The sequence below is a fragment of the Caloenas nicobarica genome, chromosome 35 (genome assembly GCF_036013445.1).
Source record: "Caloenas nicobarica isolate bCalNic1 chromosome 35, bCalNic1.hap1, whole genome shotgun sequence".
Classification (NCBI taxonomy): domain Eukaryota; kingdom Metazoa; phylum Chordata; class Aves; order Columbiformes; family Columbidae; genus Caloenas; species Caloenas nicobarica.
The window spans coordinates 2,357,161-2,380,656 of NC_088279.1; positions in this window are offsets into that span (position 1 = coordinate 2,357,161).

Genomic DNA, 23,496 nt, shown 5'->3' on the forward strand with positions numbered 1-23,496 from the left:
CCTTCGCTTGGCTGTGAGTTACTGGAAAAAGCTCCCGGTGCCCCAGGAGCTGCATGGTGCAGGGAGCCCCACCAGCTCTGCCAGTCGCTCACTGCTGGCTCGCTTTCAGATAGTGGCCAGCAGTGATCTGCAAGATGAGGAGTTTGCTCTGATGTACCTAATCAGTAGGTTTCTGAGGCAACAAAGACCAAGGGTGCTCTCCCTGGTGCTCAGGGGCATGATGACGCTGTCAGAGAGAGATGAGATGGTGAGTAGGGTGTCGCCAAGGGGAGCCATGTTGGCAGCCAAGGGCCGGGGCAGCGGGTGAGGGCTCGGCCTTGGCTGGCAGTGAGGTGGTGGGGTGACTGCTCCAAAGGCCCTCCCTGCCATGGTGGGGCCTGGTGGCTGCCTGGGGAGCTTTCCAGGCATGGACCTGGTCCCAAAAGGGCAACTCTCTTTCTCATACAGGCAAGAAAAATGAAGGCCATGCTGCCAGACCTGATGTGGGTCCTGCAGTACGGCAATCAGGCTGTCAAGATCAAGGCTCTGGTGGTCTTCAGAAACGTCATGGCTCAGCTGGAGAGGGAGGAGGCCAGCCCCATTGCTGTGCTGCTGGCAGAATTTCTCCTACCCTTCTCTGATAATGTAAGGCTGATGTATAAGGTGAGCCTTGTGGATGGGGGCTGGGCAATGAGAGCTTCCCTTCAGCCCAGCCACACAGAGCAGAGGCTTCTCCTGCTTTCTCCTCCAGGCTCTTGTGGGATGGCTTCTGTGTTCTGCAGCCCAGCCCAGCTTCTCCCTGCCAGCTGCTCCCACAGCTCCTCCCCACCATGGCTGGTGAAGCTGGTGGGGGATGCTGGGTGGCTGGGAGAGCACTTTGAGGCACAGGCACTGCTCAACAAGTCTCTTGAGTGGCCTTTCATGGACCCAGGGCCGCGGATCTGGCCCACAACTCCAGTGTGCAGAATGCCGCCCTGGAGCATCTCCCATCACGTCAGCCATGCTGAAGCTTCTGCTCACCATGGGCAGAGAGCTGCTGGTGCTCCAGTCCTACTGTGCTTCTCCCTCCCAGGAGCTGAGCCAGTTGAGAGAGATCTCCATCAGCCTCTTCAGAGACCTGATGAAGATGGTGGTGGGGAACGACAAGAGAGAGATGAAGAACATGCTGCGACTTGGCCTGCTCCCTCTCTTCTTCCACATGAGTGACCAAACGCAGAGCGTGGCCAAGGTACAGATTTCAAAGCTGAGCAGTGATGCAGGGAAGACACCCCTGGACGTTTGGGCCGGGGCACGTCCCAGCTCCCTAAGTGCAGAATCAGCCCAGGAACAAAGCCCAGAGGAGGGGGATGCCAAGTCTCCTTCCCCAGACTGTGCTGCCATCTCCCAGCTTCTGCTGTTCCGCAGGCCGCCGGGGAAGCCCTCCTTGGTGCAGCAGAGCTGCTCAAGTGGAAACAGCTCGAACACTTGGCACAGACACAGCAGAAATGGAGGATTGGAGAGAGCTTGGTGAGGACAACCCCCAAGGCCCAGGGCCCAGGCTGGACGGGGGCTGCCCCACATGTCTGGGCTGCGGGCTCTGCAGATGTGCCTCACCTGCCCTGCTGCAGCCCCGAGCTGCATCCTTGTTCCCTGTCCTCAAGAACAGAGCCCCCAAGGTCTCTTCCCTCTGCTCCACACCCAGCAGGAGGGAGGGCTCTCAGCACCTTTGGACCCCTCGGCCTGTGTCTCTCTCTCAGCCTCAGCCCCACAGGGCTCCTGGCTGGAACACGGGCATGGCCGAGGGGGAAGGGGAACGTGGGTTCCTGGGTGGAGGGACTGATCCAGCCAAGTGGGGAGGGACAGTGATGTGCCCATCCCCTTGTGCTCTCTCCAGCTGGAGCAGGACAGGAACTGCTTTGACTCCTATAAGCCCCCCACTTCCAATTCAGCACGTGGGTTACCCTTAATGGTGCTTTGCAGGCTTTCTTCACTTGGAAATGATGCATCCAGGCGTTCTGTTCTTTAGCAGTGAAGGATGTTAGGAGGACTTGAAATGGACCTTCCTATTGTGGTTCCAAAGTCTTTTCTGCAAGAGATTTCACATACACATAATCTCCCAGTTGGATGTTATGTACTGGCCCATCCAAACTCCTGCTCCGAGTCCCAAACACATATTTCCCAATTTTGTTAAGTTGTTTACCCAATGCCACCATATAAGAAGTCATAATTTCATCCCTTATTTGCGTAGACATTCCCTTCTGTACACTATAGGGTCTCCTATACAGGATTTCAAAAGGACTTAACCCTTGCTTTGCTCTTGGCCTTGTTCGTATATGCAAGAGGGCCAAAGGCAAAGACTGAGGCCAAGCTAAGTTCACCTCCTGCCCCAGTTTTACAATTTGTTGTTTCATTAGATGATTCATTTTTTTTTTCTACCTGGCCACTGGATTGAGGATGGTAAGGGGTATGTATTTGCCAGTCTATTCCCAAGTGCTGACTGACTTGCTATATAGCTTTCAAAATGAAATATGGCCCTCTATCAGAGGATATAACAGCTGGAACTCCTAACCTTGACATTTTTCTTGTACTAATGTTCTAGTTACCTCCTGCTGTTTTGGTAGGGAATGCTTCTGGCCAACCTGAAAAGGTACCAATCAGTACCAACAAATATCGGTACCCTCCTTTTCTTGGGAGTTCCAAAAAGTCAATTTGCCATTGTTGCCCAGGTCCATTTCCTTTCCCAATTTGACCTATTTCTGGCTTGGGTGTATTCTTGGGATTAGTCTGGAGGCAAAGATCACATTGCTGTGTCAGCTGTCTTACGGTAGTATACAAATTTCTAGCTATTATTTTCTGATCAAATGTTTATATAGTGCTTCTGCTCCTCAATGTCCCTTTCTGTGTTCTTCCCTTACTAAAGACCAAACTACATAGGAAAGAACAATGAGTTTTATTATATGATCCCTCTAATTCTATAAGTTTCCGGTCTTCCTTAGTATACTCTGGCTTACCTTCCAAAGAGACCTGCCCATCGGGGACTAGGGCACTTTCTATTTTTACCTTTTGCTTAGCCGCCAATTTTGCTTCTCTGTCCACCAGCTCGTTCGCTTTTTCCAATTCTGAGCTCGCCTTCTGGTGTGCCTCGATATGCATGATTGCCACCTTCTTAGGAAGTTGCTGCTTCCAATAATTTCAATATCTCGTTTGCATGTTTGATATGTTTCCCTTGAGAGTTCAAGAGTCCTCTTGCTTTCCAAATTGCTCTGTGCGCATGCACGACCCTGAAAGCATATTTAGAGTCCATTTAAAAGTTCACAGTTTTACCTTGAGCTAGTTCCAGATCACAAGTAAGGGTGATTATTTCTGCCTTTTGTGCGGAAGTACTTCAAGGCAGAGATCCAGATTCCATCACTTCGTGGCTAGTCGTTATAGCATAACGGGCATGTCTTTCACCATTCAGGATATAGCTGCTTCCATCTGTAAACCAATTTTCAGCATTTTCCATAGGACTGTCCTTCAGATCTGGTCGGCTGGCGTACGTTGCTTCGATGGTTTCCAGGCAATCATGATGAACTGGTTCTCTGATGTTACCACTGAGGAAAGAAGCTGGGTTGACAATGTTAGTGAGGATGATTTCTACGTCATTCTGTTCCACCATCATAGCCTGATATTTAAGAAATCTTTGTGGGGAAAACCAATGTCCCCCTTTTGCTTCCAAAACTATAGACACCATGTGGGATACTAGCACAGTCATTTTCTGACCCATGGTAAATTTCCGGGCCTCCTGTATGTTCAGTACCACCGCTGCAACTGCCCGTAGGCATCCAGGCCACTTCCCGTCGGTACGGGCCAAGATCGTGTGTCAGTATACCCGAGGCTATTCCCTCCTCCACGTGAGAGAATAGAAAAAAATGGTTTACTCACATCTGGGAGTCCTAAAGCAGGGGCTGACATCAAAGCCTTACCAAGTTCTTCAAAGGCTTGTGTAGCTTCTTTATTCCATTGTAGGTGTTTCTGTTCTGTGAGGTCCAGGTTATGCACGTCTCCTTTGTTTTGGTAGCAATCAAAATATCATCCACATATTGTAGCATCTGTCCTTCATCAGACGGGGCTTCTCAAGATTCAAGATCTTTAGCAAGTTGATTTCCAAATATTGTCGGGCTGTTCTTAAATCCTTGTGGCAACACCATCCATGTGAGCTGTGTTTTACGTAAATATTGTCTGGCTGGCTTCATGGAGAGGGAGGCAAAAAAAAAGGCATCCTTTAATACAGTCAGAATGGTGTATGGGTTTGCTATCACTGGGTAGAGATCCTCTGTTATTTTGTTTATAACCCGATTTGCAGGAATTTCTCTATCACCAGCTGAATTCCCTCCCTTTTCAAGGGGTATTGTTTTATCCTTACCGGTTTTTGTCCTTCTTTGATTTTTACCTCGACAGGTGGAGCAATTTTGGCCCTTCCAGGTACATCAGTAGCCCATACCCCGGGATACACTTGCTTCATGACTTCTTCAGTAATCTTGCCCTCTGTGGGAACAGTTGCTAAAAGCAAGCTCATTATTTGCACATATTGCTGATCATTTACCTCCAGAGTAATTTCTCCTTTTTCAAATCTGCACCCATTTGTTCCAACAGATTTCTCCCCAAAAGAGTTTTTGGGGAATTGGGCACATATAAAAATTTATGAATGCCTACTTATTTACCCAATTTGTATTTCAAAGGTTCACAAAATATGCTTTTTCACTTTGGCCAGTGACTCCCTTTACCTACTATGTAATTGTTACTTATTGGCAATCTACCAAAAATTCCACTTGTTTTTGTTCTTTCCCTAGCTTCATTATAACTAGTGGATCCTCTAGGTTCCCCAGGTTCCCATCCCGTCAGTCCTTTTCAAAACTTTCTACTGTCCGATTCTCTCTCTGCCTACTTCCTCTGTACCTTCCCCGACATTCATTTTCCCACTGTACGTCCATCTCTCTCTAAAGGCTTTCAAAGCCTTCCAACCTCTTTAGTTCCCTACTCTTATCCTTTCGACAATCTTCCTCTTCTCTGTTACTAAATACTCTCCAAGCTTCATCTAACAACGTTTCCAAATTTCTACTTTCTGTTGCTCTCTGTTTCTTTTGCTGACTGACCTATAAATAATGACACTAACTGCTGTATCCCTACTTCTGAACCCACGTCAAGAGGTGTATGTTTTCTCATGGTATCTCGTAACTTCTTTAGGAATTCTGTGGGGGTTTCTTTTGGCCCTTGCCTGATTCTGTACAAGGCTGACCAATTAATGGTTCACGGGATGGCTCGTTCCATCCCTTTCACAACCCAGTCTCTATATTGGTTGAATAATCCCATGTGTGCTCCCCTATTTGGATCCCAATGGGGATCCTGTAAAGGGAAATAGTTTTTCACATCTCTTCCTGCATCGCCAATTTGGTTAAGAGCCAAATCTTGGGTTGTTTTCAATATTAGCTGTTTTTCAGTTTATGTCATACGTTCTAATAACAATTGTATATCGTTCCAATTGGGGTTATGTTGTTTGATCAAAAACTGGAAATGTCTGGTGACCCCCACAGAATCGCTCCGATAATTCTTGGTTACTGTTTTCCATGTTTCAAGATCAAATGAAGAGAAAGGTACCCTTATTAAGACCGACTGCCCCTCTGGCCCACTACCTCTCTGCGGGGAGCTTGCAATGCTTCCTTGCTTCGGGTGTAAGAGGATACAGGGCTACCCTGAGAGGTATCCGACTGCCCCACCACGGTCCCGTCCTCCCCCTCCGCTCTGTGTTCTTCCCCCGCCCTTCGCCACTTCTAGCAGCGGTTTCTCTATTTTTTCTTCTTGCTGCAGTTTAGACACAAGGCAAGGCCACGCGGACGGAGGAGGTTGAGCTTATCTTGCAGCTTGGCACAGGCCTGAAATTTATGTTCAAGCTGTACAGCCCAGGCCTGGGATATTTCGCTTTCTTCTTTTTTTTTTTTTGTTTGTTTTTCCATTTAATTCCAGTCATAATATACTTTATATGCAATTCCAATTAGTTCAGCAATAGTTACATTCCTCAGTCCCATTTACCTTTTGCAATTTCTTACAGATGCCAGAAAAACAGCATATTAAACATAAGTCCATTACTTCCATTTTCCTAGATCCAATTCAGTTTGTATTCTAGCCACTTTTAAACCACTTTTAAATACAACCTCTCCCACGCTCACATCCATCATAACATTTAGTTAGTTGTTTTTCCATATCTGTGACTAGCACCTAAATTCAATATGAATCAGAGCTTAACAACTTAAATCCTTTTCTGGTCTCAAAATTATTAGATAACAATAAGAGCAAATTAACTTCAGTACTGTACTTCATCCTATTTTTCCCAAGTTCTGCAGAACAACATTAATTGTCACTAGTTGCTGTAACCCCACATTCAAGCCACAAGTGAATACAATATTGTTTCAAACTTTCTTTTATCAGGATTCCCCAAATTACTCTAATGTGTAAGGATGCATCCTAAGGAGAGCAAGGTGGTATTCTAGGATTTTAATGGAACCGGTTCCCATTTTGTTATTATGTCCCTGGTTTTGGAGGGTGAAAAACACTTCTGCATATACTTCCTTACACTGTGCACACTGTAATTTAACTCATGCCACATAACTTAAATCAAGGTCACAGGCTAAAGTGTACCACCATACATTTAAACAGTAATTACTGTAATTAGCACACATGCTCACACTCACACAGACACACAGACACTTTTACCGGCTGGTTAATTTTACGACAGATAGCTATCTCGGATACTGCTTAGAATGGAATGCATGGAATGCCCGGGCACTTACAAGAGATAACACACAGTTACAAACTGACTATTACTTCTCAGCAGCTGCAAAACTGATTCTGCATTACCCTTCTCCTCTTTGCTAAAATCATTAGCAGAGGTCCGTCCTGGCTCCCGAAACCGGGACGCAGAATCTCAGGGTTGCTCGATCCACTCCCAGGATCGCTAGTGGCCGACTCTCGGACAGCAAGCCCCCACCACTTCCCGGGTACACCACTGCGGAAACCTTGGCCACGCGTAAGGCGTCCCACTACGACTTACTGGCTCGCCATGTTAAAATGCAATTGCAATTTATTGCAACATACCTTACCCGCTGTAAAGCCAGACGTCTCTGTCTACTCCTGCAATGACCAGCTGGGAGCGGAGGTCTTCCGAAAGAAAAACTTCGGGGCGCGCCAAAGTCGTCCCTTCTCAGCTGTTCATGCAGCCAAGCAGAACTCCCTTCTGCCTGGCTCGCCAAATGACGTCCGGAGAATGACCTTACAACCTGTAAGACTGTAAGGCAGGTATGTTTATTTATTTCAGCGCTGGACACACGGGGAAATAATTTTCACCAAAGACGTGTGCCAATTTCCAGTAGCTGTGAGCTTAGTTAAATGCTGTAAAGTGTTACATATTCATGAAAGTTCTAGGAACGCCTATACATATTCATAACCTGTCCCCGAGAAGGCGGTTCTTATTACAATGAGTTCCGGGAAATCATTTCCATAGTCTCCACCTTTGGCCCCTCCTGGTTGCGCCCGCGCAGTGATAGTGGACCGGGGTCATCTTCTCTGTACACGTTCACCTCTGGCCTGGTGTGCTGAGTTGGCTGGGACTCAGACTGCTGAGTTGGTTACAACTGGCGTATCTCCTGTCCTGTGCCCAAGTTTCGGTTATCTAATTCATCCAAGGATGCACCAAGGATGCACCCAAGATTTTGTCTCCCTGCAAGGCCTGTAAAGTCGTCAATAAACTTTTGTTTCTCTTACACAAGGCTAAGCAAAGCTAGGCAATTGTAATGTGGGTTAAGGGTTCTAAGCGTTGTGGGTTAAGGGTTTGCTCTCTAAGCGTTAGATCCTTAAGTGTTAGTTCTTTAAGTATTGATTAGTCAAGTGTTAATTAGTTAATTCCTTGTATCAATGCTACTAATAACAATAGAGAAAATAATACAAAATATACAGAACCAATCTGGAAAGTCCCGGCAACTGCTCCGGCAGATGTGGGGCCGGCACCCGGAAGTCCTGGGCTGGATTCTGCAGCCAACCGGAGCTGGATTCAGCCTGTCACTCGGCCTCAGTTTGCAGGGACAACTTGCAAGGTCCTCTCCCAATGTCGGCCATAAGGAAAAGGGACGAGAGCCTCGTCATCTCCCACTTTTCTAGGAAGTATCACGGGAATGGGATGGAATACTTCAGTTGGTCAGTTTCAGTTCACTGCTTCTCGTTGCCCCTCTCGCAGGATGTACATCCATCCTCATCAGTGACCTCGCATTCCATTGCTGTGTCTACCAAAACGTCTATCTAGCTTTACAGGAAAATGCAGTTAGTAAAAAAAACATTAGCTGACAGGGAAATCCACTAAAAGACAAACCTGTTTATAAAAAAAAACAAGACACAGGCAAAGAGCTGCTGCTTCTTTCCTGCACTGGATGCTGGACATCTCTTTGCTTTAGGGACAAGATGTCTTCAATCAAGAGACTGAAACAGGAGCAGAAGCATCACAAGTTGACATTTCTCCAAGTTTTCCCCCAGTGCCTCAAGTCCCAGAGCAAAGAGAAGATAATGGCAATGGTGTCATTTTCTGCCTCAGGGATCAAGCTGTGGCAGGAATCGTATTATGGAACATCTTAAACAGGATGCCTGTTGCTGGGAAGGTCAGTGCAGGACTGGTGTGCTGAACAGTGAGTCTTGCTTACCTTGGGGATTTTCTTGTGGAAAAGTCAGTCTGCCAGTTGAAAATGAGGAAAGAGAAAATGGAGATGCTCTGTGTGTGTTGGTACAATACTTACAAGAAACTTCTAGGTTGGTCGTGCTTTAGTTGTTAGCAGTGCGGGACAGAGTGGCTTCCAATCTGATTCTAAAGAAGTGCTGTTTTTTCTTCAGCTCTCAGACTTTTTATTCTCAGTTTTGGTGCGTATTTTCTTCTAGCTCTCTAAAAAGCATCGAATTGAGGCATGGAAATGACTTTACAACCTTGAGATTGTAAAGATGGTATGTCTATTGACAGCGCTGGACACACGCGGGAATAATTCCACCTAAGACGAGTGTAAATTTCCAGTAGCTGTGAGCTTCGTTAAATGCTGTAAAGTGTTACATATTCATGAAAGTTCTAGGAACACCTATACATATTCATAACCTGTCCCCGAGAAGGCGGTTCTTATTACAATGAGTTCCGGGAAATCATTTCCATAGTCTCCACCTCCGGCCCCTCCTGGTTGCGCCTGTCATTGTGAACTGGAGTCTTCTTCACAGTACACTTTTACCTCTGGCCTGCTGTGCTGAGTTGGCTGGGACTCAAACTGATGAGTTGCTTAGAACTGGCGTATCTCCTGTCCTGGGCCCAAGTTTCTGTTATCTAGTTCACCCAAGCATGCATCAAGGATGCACCCAAAGTTTTTTATCTTTGCAAGGCCTCTGAAGTCATCAGTGGACTCTTGTGTCTCTTACAAGAATTTACACAAAGCTAAGCAAGGCTAGGCAATTGTGATGTGGGTTAAGGGTTAGCTCTCTAAGTGTTAGCTCCTTAGTTCTTTAAGTGTTAGTTAGCTCATTCCCTGTATCAGTGTGAACTGTGGGGTTGTCCTGTGCAGGGGCAGGACTTGGACTCAATGACTCTGGTGGGTCCCTTCCAACTCAGGACATTCTATGATTCTATGATCCTTTGTCTTTGGTATTTTGCTTTTCATTATCATAGGTATAATTTTTATTATTGCATATTTAAAATCCAATTTTTTTAATTGCATTTTTTAATTGTTATTTTTTTTTTCTTAATTCTGATTATTTAACTGTCTTTAACTCAACCAAAGAGTGTTCTCACTGTTACCCTTCCAGTTCTCTCCCCCATCTGGCTGCAAGGACGGAGGGAGCTGCTGTGTGGGGCTCGGTTACCGGCTGGGGTTCAACCATGACGGTCCTTCCTCCACCCCATGTTCCACGCCATGGACGTCAGGCTCAGGTCCCACACGATCCAATACGTCCTCACCAACCACCGCTCCCCTTCCCACCCTTTGATGTCACACACAGACAGTTGCCCTCAGTCCATGGGCCACCCCTGTGAAACGTCCATAAAATGTCACAACACCCCGTTGAGCTCATGGAGTCCGTGGCTTTGGGCTCCGTCTGTTCCGTGGCCACTCCGGACAGCACAGGTGTCCGTTCCGTGGGGTCACGGGCACCAAACCCAGCTCGGGTGGGAACCAAGAGGGTCCCCTCGTGTTCAGGGCCCAAAGCGCCATCTGTAGCACCTGCCCCTCCTTTTGAGTCCCCAGAGCCTTCTTCTTGGGGCTAAAATCCCCAGTTTAGGGTCCCAACATGTCTTTTCTCACCCATGGCCTTTGTTCAGGCCCCCAGTCTCATTGTTAGGTGGAGCTCGTTGCCTGGCAACAACCAACCAGTAGTCTGGGAGGAGTCGGTGGACCCGGGACAGCCAATCGCATTTGAGGAGGTGGGGAAGTCATGTGATATGTAACCAGCCAATCAAGCTTTGAGGCCTGCAGGACAGGTGGCGAGAGTTGAACAAACTGGGCAGCGTTCAGGGGCGGGCTGTGCTGGCTGCACCAATCACGGCTGGCGGGAGTGCAGTGCATGGATGATTGACAAGTGGTCTGACCAATCATTTGATGGGAGGAACCAGGGGAAATCCCAGACAGCCAATCAGAGGAAAAAGTGCCTCAGGAAGGGCGGATACTGTGGGGGGAGTGAACCCTCAGGCAGCCAATCAGAGAGAGCATCACCTCAGGCAAGCTGGGCCCCAAACCAGGGTAGAGTGACAGCCCAGGCAGCCAATCAGCTGCAGGATCAGCTCAGGGGAGGAGACTGACAGCCCTCTCGACCAATGGTGGCGAAGACCAAGCTCTCTCCATCTCTTTGTCCTGCTGCCCACCACAGTTGGTTTTTTTTCCTTCACTGCTGTCCTGCTCCTGTTCCTTTGCCTGTCCCTGTTCCTTGTTTTGTCACTCTGTCCCAGTCCCGGTGTATTTCTTAAGCTTTTTTCATTTCATTTTCTTTTTCTTCCACCCCTTTGTCCTGCTCCCTGCCCGTCTTTGTCTCTCCTTCCCTTTGTTCTGCTGCCCATCTCATTTTCCCTTCTTGCTCCAGCTCCCTGTCCTGCTCCCCGCCCCTCTCATTCCCTCTCTGTTTCTCTGCCCTTCTCCCTGTCTGTTCCCCACTCTGTTTTTCTGTCCTGCTCCCTCTGTAGTTTTTCCACTCTCTCTGTCACTCTTTCCTGCTCCCTGTCGCTTTCATTTCTCATTCCATCTCTGTCCTGCAGCCCAAAGCTGTTTTTTGGTCTCCATCTCTGTCCTGCTGCCCAGCCCAGGCTTTTTTACCTCTGTCTGTGCCCTGCTGCCTGTCTCTTACTTTTGCTCGTCTTTCCCTTTGTGCTGCCTCCCCGACCCTTTTTCCTATCTCTCTGTGGCCCTGTCCTGCTCCCTGTCTTTGTGTTTCTCTGACAATCCATGTCCTGCTCCCTTTCCATCTCTGTCTCTCCCATGTCCTTCTTCCTATCACTCTTTTCTTTCTCTTTTTTCTTTCTTCCTTTCTGCCTTTCTTTCTTTCTGCCTTTCTTTCTTCCTTTCTTTCTTCCTTTCTTTCTTCCTTTCTTTCTTCCTTTCTTTCTTCCTTTCTTTCTTCCTTTCTTTCTTTCTTCCTTTCTTCCTTTCTTTCTTTCTTCCTTTCTTTCTTCCTTTCTTTCTTCCTTTCTTTCTTTCTTTCTTTCTTTCTTTCTTTCTTTCTTTCTTTCTTTCTTTCTTTCTTTCTTTCTTTCTTTCTTTCTTTCTTTCTTTCTTTTTCTTTCTTTCTTTCTTTTTCTTTCTTTCTTTCTTTCTTTCTTTCTTTCTTTCTTTCTTTCTTTCTTTCTTTTTCTTTCTTTTTCTTTCTTTTTCTTTCTTTTTCTTTCTTTTTCTTTCTTTTTCTTTCTTTTTCTTTCTTTTTCTTTCTTTTTCTTTCTTTTTCTTTCTTTTCCTTCCTTCCTTCCTTCCTTCCTTCCTTCCTCCCTCCCTACCTCCCACTCTCACTCCCTTCCTTCCTGCCTTCCCCTTCCATTTCCCTTTCCTCTTCCCCTTCCCCTTCTCCTTCCCCGTCCCCTTCCCCTTCCTTTTCCTCTTCCTCTTCCCTTCATCCTTCTGTAACTGCTGCTTCTTTCTCCACCTGTATGCTCTTCCCTGCACCATTTATCCTCTCACTGTCCCGTTGTCCTGCTCCCTGTCCCCATCTTTTCTGTCTTTATTCTTGCCCCGCTGCCTGTCCCGTTGCTTCTGGCAATAGACCCCTGTCCAGATGGCTCTACCTTTTATTTTTCCACTCTTCCCCTTTCCTGCTCCTCAACCGTCCTCTTCCTCCAGCTCACTGTGGGTTTTTTCCCTTTGTCAATCTCTTCATCCCCATCTTACCTTTGCTTTATTTCTCAGTCCCTTTGTTCTGCTCTCTGTCCTTCCTTTTCTCCGTCTGTACACACCCCTCCTTGTCCCTTTCATCCTCTACCCAGCTTTCCTTCTTCTACTGCTCCCCATCCCCCTTTCCTCTTTCCTATTCCTCGATTCTCCTCTTTCTTCCTCCCTGTCTTGTCACGGCTCCTCGTCCCACTTTGTCTTGATCTCTCTATCTCTCCAGCCTTTTCCCCATGTGTTTCTTTCTCTCTCACCTCCTCTGTCTTCTCTCTTGTCTGATTTACCTCTGTCCTCCCCAGCAGTTTAAACTGAATGACCAGGTGTCCCTGTGCTCTGGTATTTCCTGAGCACTGCCCTGGGGAAGATCTGTGTCTGCAGGGCTGGGGGTCATTTAGGAGCTGGTCTCCTTCTGCAGACGGCAGAGCCGGGTGTAGTTATGGCGGTGGTTACGTGAACTGAACTTGTCCTGATGTACCCGAATGGAACCAAACTGGCTGAATATGGTTTTCTTTGCAGCTCCAAGTCCAACCTACATGCTCTGCCCTGAAGAACAAGAGACCTTGTGCTGTTTTCCAGATGTCAATGGCTGCGCATCAGCTGAGAACATCCCTGCCTTAGCGATGATGCTTTTTGGTGGTTGTTTTCGAACACCGTCTGAACTTTGGTAAGCAAGAGGAAGAGTGGTTGACAGAGTCTGTTTTCTGAGAGTAACATGTTCCTGTACCTTTCCCGTCTTTCTGTGGTGAAAGAATTTCTTCCCTTGCGGAGAGAACTGCAAGACCCGCACCTCTCAGGTTGGACTTTGCCTCCAAATGTGGCGCAGCCTTTTCCGTTGTGACGTCACCCACTGCCGTTGATGTCACAAAGCAGCATCAGCGCTGAGGTGGGCCCAGCAGGGTATAAGACCAGGGGTCTCCCTGCGCCTTTGTCACTCTCGATCTTGAGGGAACTGAGATCGCAGAGTTTTTGGCTCACTCCTGAGCAAGCGAGATGCTTGTTACCTGCACCTCAGCAGGTACCAAGCGACACACAGAGAAGGTTGAACGTTTGAACGGGTATGTTTGAAAAATCCTCCTCCCCTTTCCCCAGGTGCGTTTCCCACCTCGTCAGCTGGGGTGGGTGGAGGGTGGACATGAGAGGAAGACAAGGGTAGCAATGAGAGTTCGGTCTGGAGCTGGTGGAAGGCAACAGCCGCCTTTCAGTCTCTTCATGAATGCAAGTGTGAGGCCCAGAAAGCCTTTGATCTCTGCGGGATGAAAGACAGGTCCATTTTGTATCGGACAGAGAGGGTCCCAGGGAGTGGCCCAGATATAGCCTGCTGTAGGAATTGTGAGAGCTCAGCACAGTCCTGTATTGTGCTCTGCAGGGTGGGTTATGTCCCCGAGCCTGCTTGGTTTTCCTCTCCACTGGGACCAGAAGGACACCAGCGTGTCCTCTGTTGGCCGTGGATTTGACTTGTGCTCCTGACAGAGGAGTTTCCTTTGGAAACCTGGTCAGCTCCTCACCAGGGCTCTGCCTTAGGAAAGGGGCTCAAGGTTCTCTGAGGGGTGCAAGGAGTTGTCCATGAGAACAAAAGGGGATTGTTTATTCCTGATGAGTGTATGCTGTGAGCTTTTTGAGAGCCTCCTGGAACAAGCAGGAGGCATTTCCAGCTTGCAGAGCGGTGTGTGCTGTGTCATGGCAGGTCAGGCTCAGGGCAGTAGGGCCCAGCCACCAGAGTGTTTCTCTGGCGCTTCCTTGGTTGCCTGTTGCTTGCCAGCACGCACTGACATTCAGCCCTCCCTCCCTCTTTCCCCAGTCTGCATTTGTCTGCAGTTATGCCAAGAGAAGGGCCAGAGAGAACCCGGCTGCGAGAGGGGAGACACACAGCCCCCACCTGGCAGCTGTTGCACTGTAGGGGCACAGACTGAACCTTCTCTTGGGAGGGGTGGAGAACAGCATCAGCACAAGTGCCGATCGGATGGTGGGCTGGAGAAACAGGCGTTCGTTCTGTCCCTTCCATTTCCAAGAACCCCTCTCCAGCCCCACAGACATGAAGTGTGGCCATAGCTCTTGTTGCAACTGCTGCTCTTAGCCTGGAATCAATCTTGAGCCCTTTGTCCCTAACGAAACAATCGCTGCCATGACAAATCCCCCACTGGGGCAACTGGTGACGAGCCCAGCAGTGACTCGAGCTGGTGCAGGACCAAGCCAATGCACATGCCAGGAACGCAAAGCTCAAGGGCTGCAGTCCCTGCTGCTGCTCTCCAGTCTGCTGCTGATCTGCATGGGAACCGCCAGCTTCACCATCCTTTTCCTCCTTGCTGCTCTGCAGGAAGATGAAGGCACTGAAGGCGACGACCCTGGTGCTGCTTCTTGGCTTATTCTCTTTCGGTGAGTCTCTGCAGAGCTCCGACCTGAGGATGTTGCTTTAGGAGGTACTCAGGGCTCCATCCTGTCCTGTTCCACTTCCCCTGCTGTGACCAGAGGAGCTCAGCTAAGAGGAGAAAGTCCCCTAGAGAGCTGTGCCAGTCCCTGCTCCAGCAGTACGGGTGTGGGGGTGAGGAAGGGGTGACTTGCCTTCCCCAGGAGGGCTAAGCCAGTTCTCTTCAGGCAAGAAAGGGGCCGTGGCTGAACTCTCCTGCCCCAAGGGGTTGAGAATCTTCTGCAGGACAGGTAGCACAGTCCAGAGCAGGGAATGTCCATCTGTTGTGGAGCCCGTACACCACAATGGCCACAAGAGGAGAGACAACTAAGGCACTTGGGAGAGACACAGAGAGGGGAGTGGGCAGCCCGAGGCATAACCCAGCCTTAGCCCAAGTTCTAAGCTCTGGTGCGTGTCTGACAGGTGTTTACCACGTGGGACAACTTGGCGCCTTAACCCTTTGGAGAACCGCAGCAGACTTAGGAGAAGACCTGAGCGTAACCCTGCCCCTGCCCGACCAGCTCCTTAAGCTCCAGGAACAGCTTTATCACTTGCGCTGGAGCGCAAAGGATGTCGCAGAGGGGGCTGTCCAGGAAGGCATGAAGCAGGCAGAGCTCCCAGGCTTCACCAGACGGGTAAGGGCACAAGGCAGAAGGATCTACTCAGGGGTTTGATCCTCCCTCCGGCACATATCCTACTCCATTTCCTGTCACGGGCAACAGGCTGGTGCTGCTGGAACAAGTGCTGTCATGGCCACACTTCTTTTTCCTGTTGCTCCACACTTCCTTATGGGGAAGAGAGAGCCGTGATAGGAATTACAGCTGTCTGAGTCGTGCCTTCCTCTGCGTCCAGATCTTGGGTCCTCCTCAAGAGAGGACTGGCAAGAAAGAATGGTCTCAGAGGTCCAGAGTTAAGCCAGTCCTAACTCATGCCCTGAAGGTTTTTCTGTCCTTGCTCCCTGGCCTGGGGCCCCTCCACAGGAAAAGCCCCTTCCCGCAACTTCAGCATTCAGAGCACTGGAGTGAGCAGCCCCCACTTTCTGATACCCGTATATCACAGCACAGCAAACTTGGGAGGCTCCCATGCAATTTGGGCGTTCCTTTCATCTGAAACGGGCCTTTCCCCATTCACCTTGGCTGGCCTTGCAGGGGAGCTGCTTGCCCCGTTCCTTTTCCTTCCAACAGGCGCTCTCCTTTGTGTTCCTTCCCAGGCTGTTCAGGAGATCATCAATCAAGCTCTGGAGAAGCTGGAAGAAATCCAGGTCCCGATGCCTGACTACGCCCTGAAATCAGCAGGTGCCGTGACATTGTACATACAAACCAGTTCCAAAGCGCTCCCTGTCCAGATTGACAAGATGGGCATTGGAACGTGCCCAGGGGCAGGATAGAAGGGACGAGAAGCGAGGGGTCAATTCATGCCCTAAAAACGCCCCCACTGACAGAGCCTGTAACAGGCCAGGCCCCATGGGAAGCACAGAAAGGCTGCTTCACATTCTTGTCTTTTTCCACAGCCCCATACGACAGTTTAATGACACCTTGCTACGTGTCCCAGAGGGGCTGTGCCAGTAAGAAAGAGGGGAACCCACTGTAGGTCATGGAGGACAACTGAGAAGCCTTTTCCAAGTCAAGAGTGTAATATTCCTCCTGACGCTGCCTGATGATCATGCTCATGTTTTAATTTCCAGGGGCTGCTGTCATTCGTTCCAGGACCTCTCCATCCCTCCAGACTGCCAGAGCAAAGGTGTTCTTGTATTCCCTGCCGGTCATGGATTACATGAGGTCCCCTGAGCTTATTCTGGAGGTAGGAGCACCAAGAAGCAGTAAAACAAAGGTCGGGAGAATGAACCAGAAATGCTGCTGAGAGTTGCTCTCCATTCTGTCTTTGCTCCTCAAAGCTTCTTTTCCTGCCCCCTTCTCGCATGGACCTGCTCTCCTCCTGTGTCTCCCTGCTGAGTATTTCCTCTCCCAGAGTGCCCCAGGTTCTGCGCGGGAGCTTCTAGCAGGCCAAGCTGCTCCTGCAGTCTGTGTCTGCCCAGTCGCTGTGCAAAGTGTCAGCACAGCACGGAAGGAGAAGGGCAGAGGTGCCTGCAGAGCTCTGGGATGTGCTCTTAGTGAGCCCCAGCGGGCGCTGAGAGCCTGCACTGCTGGAGGGCCCCACGTTGGGCTCTCAAGCCGTCCTGGCCCTGCTCCTGAGCTGCCTGCGCAACCTGAAGAGCTGGCTGGTGCCAGGGGAAGGAGGTGGCAGTGGATGAGAGGGAGCGAGGGCTTCCCCTGACAGGAAGGGTATATCTAGGGGGGCCAGTAGCTGCCACCTGCTCTGGGCAGGGGCCTTTCATCCTCACCGTCCCTTCCTTTTTCCTAGTGAGGGCTCTGGACCGGGAGAAGCACAACTGCTGCTCTGTTCAGTACCCACAGGGTCTGAGTGAAGGCCCTGGCTGTTGTTCAGAACGGAATTGATTGGCCTAATGAATTCTTAATCCTCGGATGCTCATGGCAGGAATGAGAGCCAGGGCAACCTTCTCCATGTCAATGTAGTTTCTTCTTGTCCTTTCAGCCAGAAAATCATCCTGGTAACTGCTGGCCCTTCCCAGGAAGTCAGGGACACGTGTTCATCAAGCTGTCTGTGCCAGTCATTCCCAGGGCAGTCACCATGGACCACGTCTCGGGGACAGTGTTCCATGGAGAAAGTCTGTCCGGAGCTCCAAAGGACTTTGCTGTCTACGTGAGTGATTTCTCTAGAGTGGGGGGCAGGGGGTTGCACAGTATTTCTAAGCAGGGAGATGGGTCAAAGAGTCCAGTGGCCTGAAGCTTCCTCATGTCTCTCAGAAGAAACAGGCTCCTTGGGAATGAAGCAACTCCACTGTATTCCGCTTTAATTCAATGTACCACTCGAAAGGAAGCTTCTGGGGAATGATGCTACTTTAGGAGCCACAGGGAAAAGGAGCTGGCACAGTGCATGGTCCTAGACCTTCTTGGCTTCCAATCCCAGTGGCATTTGTGATGTTCAGGTTACCTCCCTCTCAGGGGAGCGTCTGCTCCTTTTCTGACTGGCAGCCTGGACTCATTGACTAGACAAGTGTGACATGCTGCCCACCTGCAGCTTCTCGTCTTTTCCTTGTGCTCATTGTCCTTGGACTATGTAGCTGGAATAACCCTGTACATCACCGTCTGAACTTCAGTCTTTCCGTGGTGATACCAGACACTCTTGTTTTCTCCACCCCTGTCTTTCTGTAGGGCTTCAAGGAAGAACACGAGGAGCAGGGAATATTCCTGGGACAGTTCACCTTCCTGGCAGCGCTGAATCCCAGTCAGACCTTCCAGCTGAAGGTATGGGGACAAAGAGGGAGAAGAACTGTAGGAGAGGAAGAGAAATGCGGCTGGATGGGGAGAGGCTTCCCTGCCAAAGGGCTACAGGCAGCCCTGTCCTTGAGCATGTGCCACACTGGCCCTTCTTCTGCTTTAACTTCCTGGTGGCGCATACCTGGACTGCCGGTCTTCTCTTTCATTTTGGGTTTAAACTTCAGTGCTTAGAAACGCCACAGTTGGAACTGGAATCAGCTTGACTGTCTGGACCCCAAGTGGACACCAGCAACCACATCCGGTAGGATACATGAGTGCTGGTCTGCCAGTTAAAGACCAGGAATACTGGGCTTCCTGAGGATTCTGTTGGTGCTGGCAGTGAGTGTGACCGGGAGGCCATTCTGCTTCTGTGGCTTTCGAGAGAAGGCAACGAGATATTATACCAACAGCACCACTGGGTCTTCTGACTGTGGAAGCCTGTGCCCCAAAGCAGGCGAGAACTTTCCAGTGTATTTGCTGAGGCATCTGGTCGCTGCTTCTTCCTTTGCTGTTCTCATGGCCCAATGAGGTAGAGCAGGATAAGAACGTCTTGACTATGACAGGTCAAAAGCCCTGGCAGGGCAGCAGGAAGGAAGCTGTTGAACAAAGCCATCGCCGCAGCACTACTCTGTCAGTGGTCACGCGCCAGAGAGGAAAAGGTGACTCATTTCTTTTTGTCATTTCAGAACGAGCTCCCTGGGGTCGTGAATTACATCAGGCTGCAAGTGCTGAGCAACTGGGGCCACGCGGACTACACCTGCCTGTATCGGTTCAGGGTGCATGGTGATCCGCCCAAATATGGGGGAGAGGTGCCAGTTTCATCTGTCAATAAATCCCAGTAATTTTCACCAAGTCGAGTACCAGTCTGCTTTGCCTGTGATGCTGACTGGTCCTCCCTGAGCTAACTGGAGCTCCCCGTCCTTCTCTCAACCCAAGAACTCATGGGAGACTTCAGGTGTACACAGCAAGATTGTCCTTACTAGGGAAAACAGGAAAACTCAGTCAGAAATCTGCAGAAATCCTGACATCCACATACTTGCTGCCTACACAGGAACATCAGCAAAGGCCCTTCCTATACACGAAAGATTGAAGCAGTGTACAGTTTTCCTGTGCAGGAAGCAACTAAGGATCAACTGAATGGAACCATCTGTTGTTACCTGTTTTCACAAGAGGCAGATGCTGCTTCAGCTTCCATCTTTCAGTCTGTTGCCCATGAGAAAATGGAAGTGTGGTTTTTTGTAAGAAGGAAACCTTAATTGGAAAGTTGGTTCATGGGCTCATTTGCCTCTGGGCACATATCGAGTTCATAGCCCAGGAAACGTTACAGAGTGATTAGCAAAGCAATCCCAGGACACTTAAGAGATCCCATAACAGCACGAGTCTGTTTTTCCTTTTCACCCAGAGTTCCCCAAGCCCCAAGGCTCGAGCAGGCAGGGCAGCATTTGGCACCCAGGGCTGGGAGCAGCAATTTGTCCTCTGAGCTGGGGCTTAGTCCATGTGCAAGCCCAGCACGGATCCAGATACCAACCTGAGGGTGTCAGTTCATCCCCGGTGCCACACACACTGCACCTTCTTCCATCGCCTCCTCCCGATGATCTGTTTTCCAGCCCCTTCCAGCTCAGCCCAGCTCAGACAGGTGCACTCTGGCCCAGGGCTGACTGGGGCTGGTGACCCTCGGGGCAGCAGCAGGAACCGCTCTGACCCTGGTTGTGGGGCTGTCCCTGGGCTGAGCCCTCGGGTTGGTGAACTGGGCCGTGGTGGCGACCAGGGATGGTGAACTGGGCCAACGTGGGGCCCAAGGGTGCTGAGGTCGACAGGTCCCCCCGTCTGTCCGTGCTGGGAGATACGTGCTCCTGCAGCGCTCCTGTTCCTGGACCTGAACCTGGTCCATCCTCATCCAGAAGTACACATTTGTTGGGTTGATTTTTTTCTTAAAACTGAAGATAATTCAGGTAGAGGCAGAGCCTGCTTAGAAGTCTTAGCAGTTTAGGGACAAAGGTCAGTGGGGGGCTGGGGTCCTCGGGGGTGGGGGCTGATTCTACCCCATACCCTTGGCCTGGCGCTCACAGCTGGAAAGGGACTTTCCAAAATCCTGCTGGGAGGAGCCAGATGTGGCCACCCCCGGCACAGCCTCAGGGTCTGCTGCCAACCTGCCCTCGAATCATCTCTTCCCATTGCCCAGGAGTCACTGCGAGTTTCTCCTTCGGGCAGTGTGGTGCTCAGCAGGCACAGCCAGAGCTGTTCCTGTGCCAGGAGAAGACTTCACACAGAGCCTTGGCTGATGGCGACACTTCCCACCAGCCGTCCAGCTCTGGAAGGTCCAGATGCCACAGAGGGGACATGAACCGTTTGTCACTTCTCTTGCAGAAACAGGATTGAAGAGCAGAAGGGAGGAAGGACAAGAAGAGTCCATGAGGTCAGAAAGCACATCAGACAGCTGGTACAGTCATGATGACGGCAGAGGGAGGAGAGAAAGAGATGCAGTGACCTGGCTGGGACAATGCTTCTGATGTAACACCTGCCACACAAACACAGAGACAGATACATCACCACGTAATGCCGAAAGCAGAAGTTAGAACACATGAAGCACCATGGATCTGCTAGAATCCTTCCAAATTTCATGCAGGAAGTGTGATATACCTGGTGACAAGAACATCATTTGCCCAAGGATGCAACAGGAGAGCACTGGAAAATGAAAGATTAGGTAATTTGGAGCAGCAGCTGACCTAACAATTTCAAAACTAAATACAAATTCTGGGTGGTTCCCTATGGACATAACAAGACACGTGTAGAAGGCAACTGAACAAGGAGAATAAATAAATTGGTGCAATATGTGTGAAAGGTAAATGGCACACAGAACACATCCTCCCGGTAGAAACTAAAGCTACGCTATTTTTTTAAGAATGCAGTACATTTATTATATATATTTTTTATATATATATATATTTATTATACATTTTTTATAAACATTCAGACAGGGAAAAGTTAGGGTTACCCTTCCCCTTAAAAAGGTTTTTATTTCATGCAGTTATTTAGATGGCGCCAGTGTGGAAAGTTTTCCTTTCCTTTTCCTCTGTTCATTTCTGTTGGGCCCTGTCGGCCAGTGTCAAGCCCTGTCGGGCTTTGTCGGACTCTGTCGTACACTGTCAAGCCCTGTCGGGCCCTGTCGGGCCCTGTTGGGCTTTGTCGGGCCTTGTCAGTCTCTGTCGGGCTCTGTCACGCCCTGTTGGGCTCTGTTGGGCCCTGTCGGGCTCTATTTAGCCCCGACAGACTCTGTTGGTCTCTGTTGGCCTCTGCCAGGCTTAGTCGGGCTCTAACGGACCTTGTTGGTCTCTGTCGGTCTCTGTTGGTTTCTGCCAGTCTCTGTTGGTCTCTGCTGGGCCCTGTCAAGCCCTGTCAGGTCTTGTTGGGACCTGTTGGGCCCTGTCCGGCCCTGTTGGGCCCTGTCGGGGCTTGTCAGACCTTGTCGGGCCATGTCAGGCTCTGTCGGGCCTTGTCGGTCTATGTCAGGCCTAGTCGTGCTTAGTCAGGCTCTGAAAGGGTGTGTCAGGCTCTGTCAGGCTCTGTCGGGCACTGTCAAGCCGTGTGGGGCCCTGATGGGCTCTGTCGGCCCCTGATGGGCCCTGTCGGGCTGCTTCGGGCCTTGTCGAACCCTGTCAGGCTCTGTTGGCCTTAGTCGGCCTCTGTCAAGCTCTGTCGGGCTTTGTTGGGCATTGTCGGGCTCTGTCGGGCTTAGTTGGGCTCTGACAGGCCGTGTCGGGCCCTGTCAGGCTCTGCTGGGCTCTTTCAGGCTCTGACGAGCCATGTTGGACCCTGTTGGGCCCTATTGGGCTCTGATGGGTTCTGACGGGCCCTGGTGGGCCCTGGTGGGCCCTGTCTGTTTGTTTCCGGCCTTGTCGAACCCTGTCGGGCTCTGTCGCGTTTAGTCAAGCTTTGTCGAGCCTTCTTGGGTCTTGTCAGGCTCTGATGGGCCCTGTTGGGCTTTGTCGGGCTGTATCCGGCCCTGTCAGGCTTTCTTGAGCTTAGTTGGTCTTTGTTGGGCCCTGTTGGGCTCTGATGTCCCTGTTGGGCTTTTTTACATCCTGCCGAGCCTTGTTGGGCTCTATCGAGCCCTGTCGGGCTTAGTCGGGCTCTGATGGGCCATGTCAGGCCTTGTCGGGCTCTGTTGGGCTTAGTGGGGCTTTGTTGGGCTTTGTTGGGCTCTGTCGGGCTCTGTCTGGCTTAGTCAGGCTCTGTTCAGCCTTTGTTGGACTCTGTCGGCTCTGTCGGGCTTAGTTGGGCTCTGACAGGCCGTTTCGCGTCGTGTGGGGCCCTGTCGTGCTTTGTCGGACTCTCTCAGGTGCTGTCGAGCTTTGTTGGACTCTGTTGGGCTCTGTCGGGCTCTGTTGGGCTTATATGGGCTCTGACAGGCTGTGTCGGGCCCTGTTGGGCCCTGTTGGGCTCTGATGGGTTCTGAGGGGCCCTATCGGGCCCTGTCAGGATTTTTCCGGCCTTGTCGAAACCTGTTGGGTGCTGTCGGGCTTAGTCGGGCTTTGTCGCGCCTTGTCGGGTCTTGTCGGGCTCTGATGGGCCCTGTTGAGCTTTCTAGGGCTGTATCTGGCCCTGTCAGGCTCTGTCGGGCTCTGTCAGACTCTGTCGGGCTCTGTTAGGCTTTGTTGGGCTCTGTCAGGCACTGTCGAGCTTTGTTGGACTCCGTAAGTCCCTGTCGGGCCCTGTCGGGCCATGTCGGGTTCTGTCAGGCTCTGTTGGGCTCTTTCATGTCTTGTCGAATCCTGTCGGGCCTTGTCAGGCTCTGTTGGGCTTTGTTGGGCCCTGTTGGGCTTAGTCAGGCTCTGACAGGCCGTGTCGGGCTGTGTCGGGCTCTGTCGGGCTCTGTTGGGCCATGTCGGGCTTTCTCAGGCCTTGTTGGGCCTTGTTGGGCCCTGTTGGGCACTGGTGGGTTCTGATGGGCGCTGTCAGGCTCTGGTGGGCCCCGTCGGTTTGTTTCCGGCCTTGTCAAAACCTGTTGGGCTCTTTCGGGCTTAGTCAGGCTTTGTTGAGCGTTCTCAAGTCTTTTCGGGCTCTGATGGGCCCTGTTGGGTTTTATCGGGCTGTATCCGGCCCTGTTGGGCTCTGTCAGGCTTTGTCAGACTCTGTCGGGCTCTGTTGGGCTTTGTTGGACTCTGTCGGACCCTGTCAGGCCTGTTGGACTCTGTCGGGCTCTGTTGGGCTCTGTTGGGCTCTGATGGGCCGTGTCAGGCCCTGTTGGGCCCTGCTGGGCTCTGACGGGTTCTGAGGGGACCTGTCAGGCTCTGCCAGGTTGTTTCCGGCCTTGTTGAACCCTGTCGGGTGCTGTTGGGCTCTGTCAGGTTAGTCGGACCCTGTCGGGCCATGTCGGGTTCTG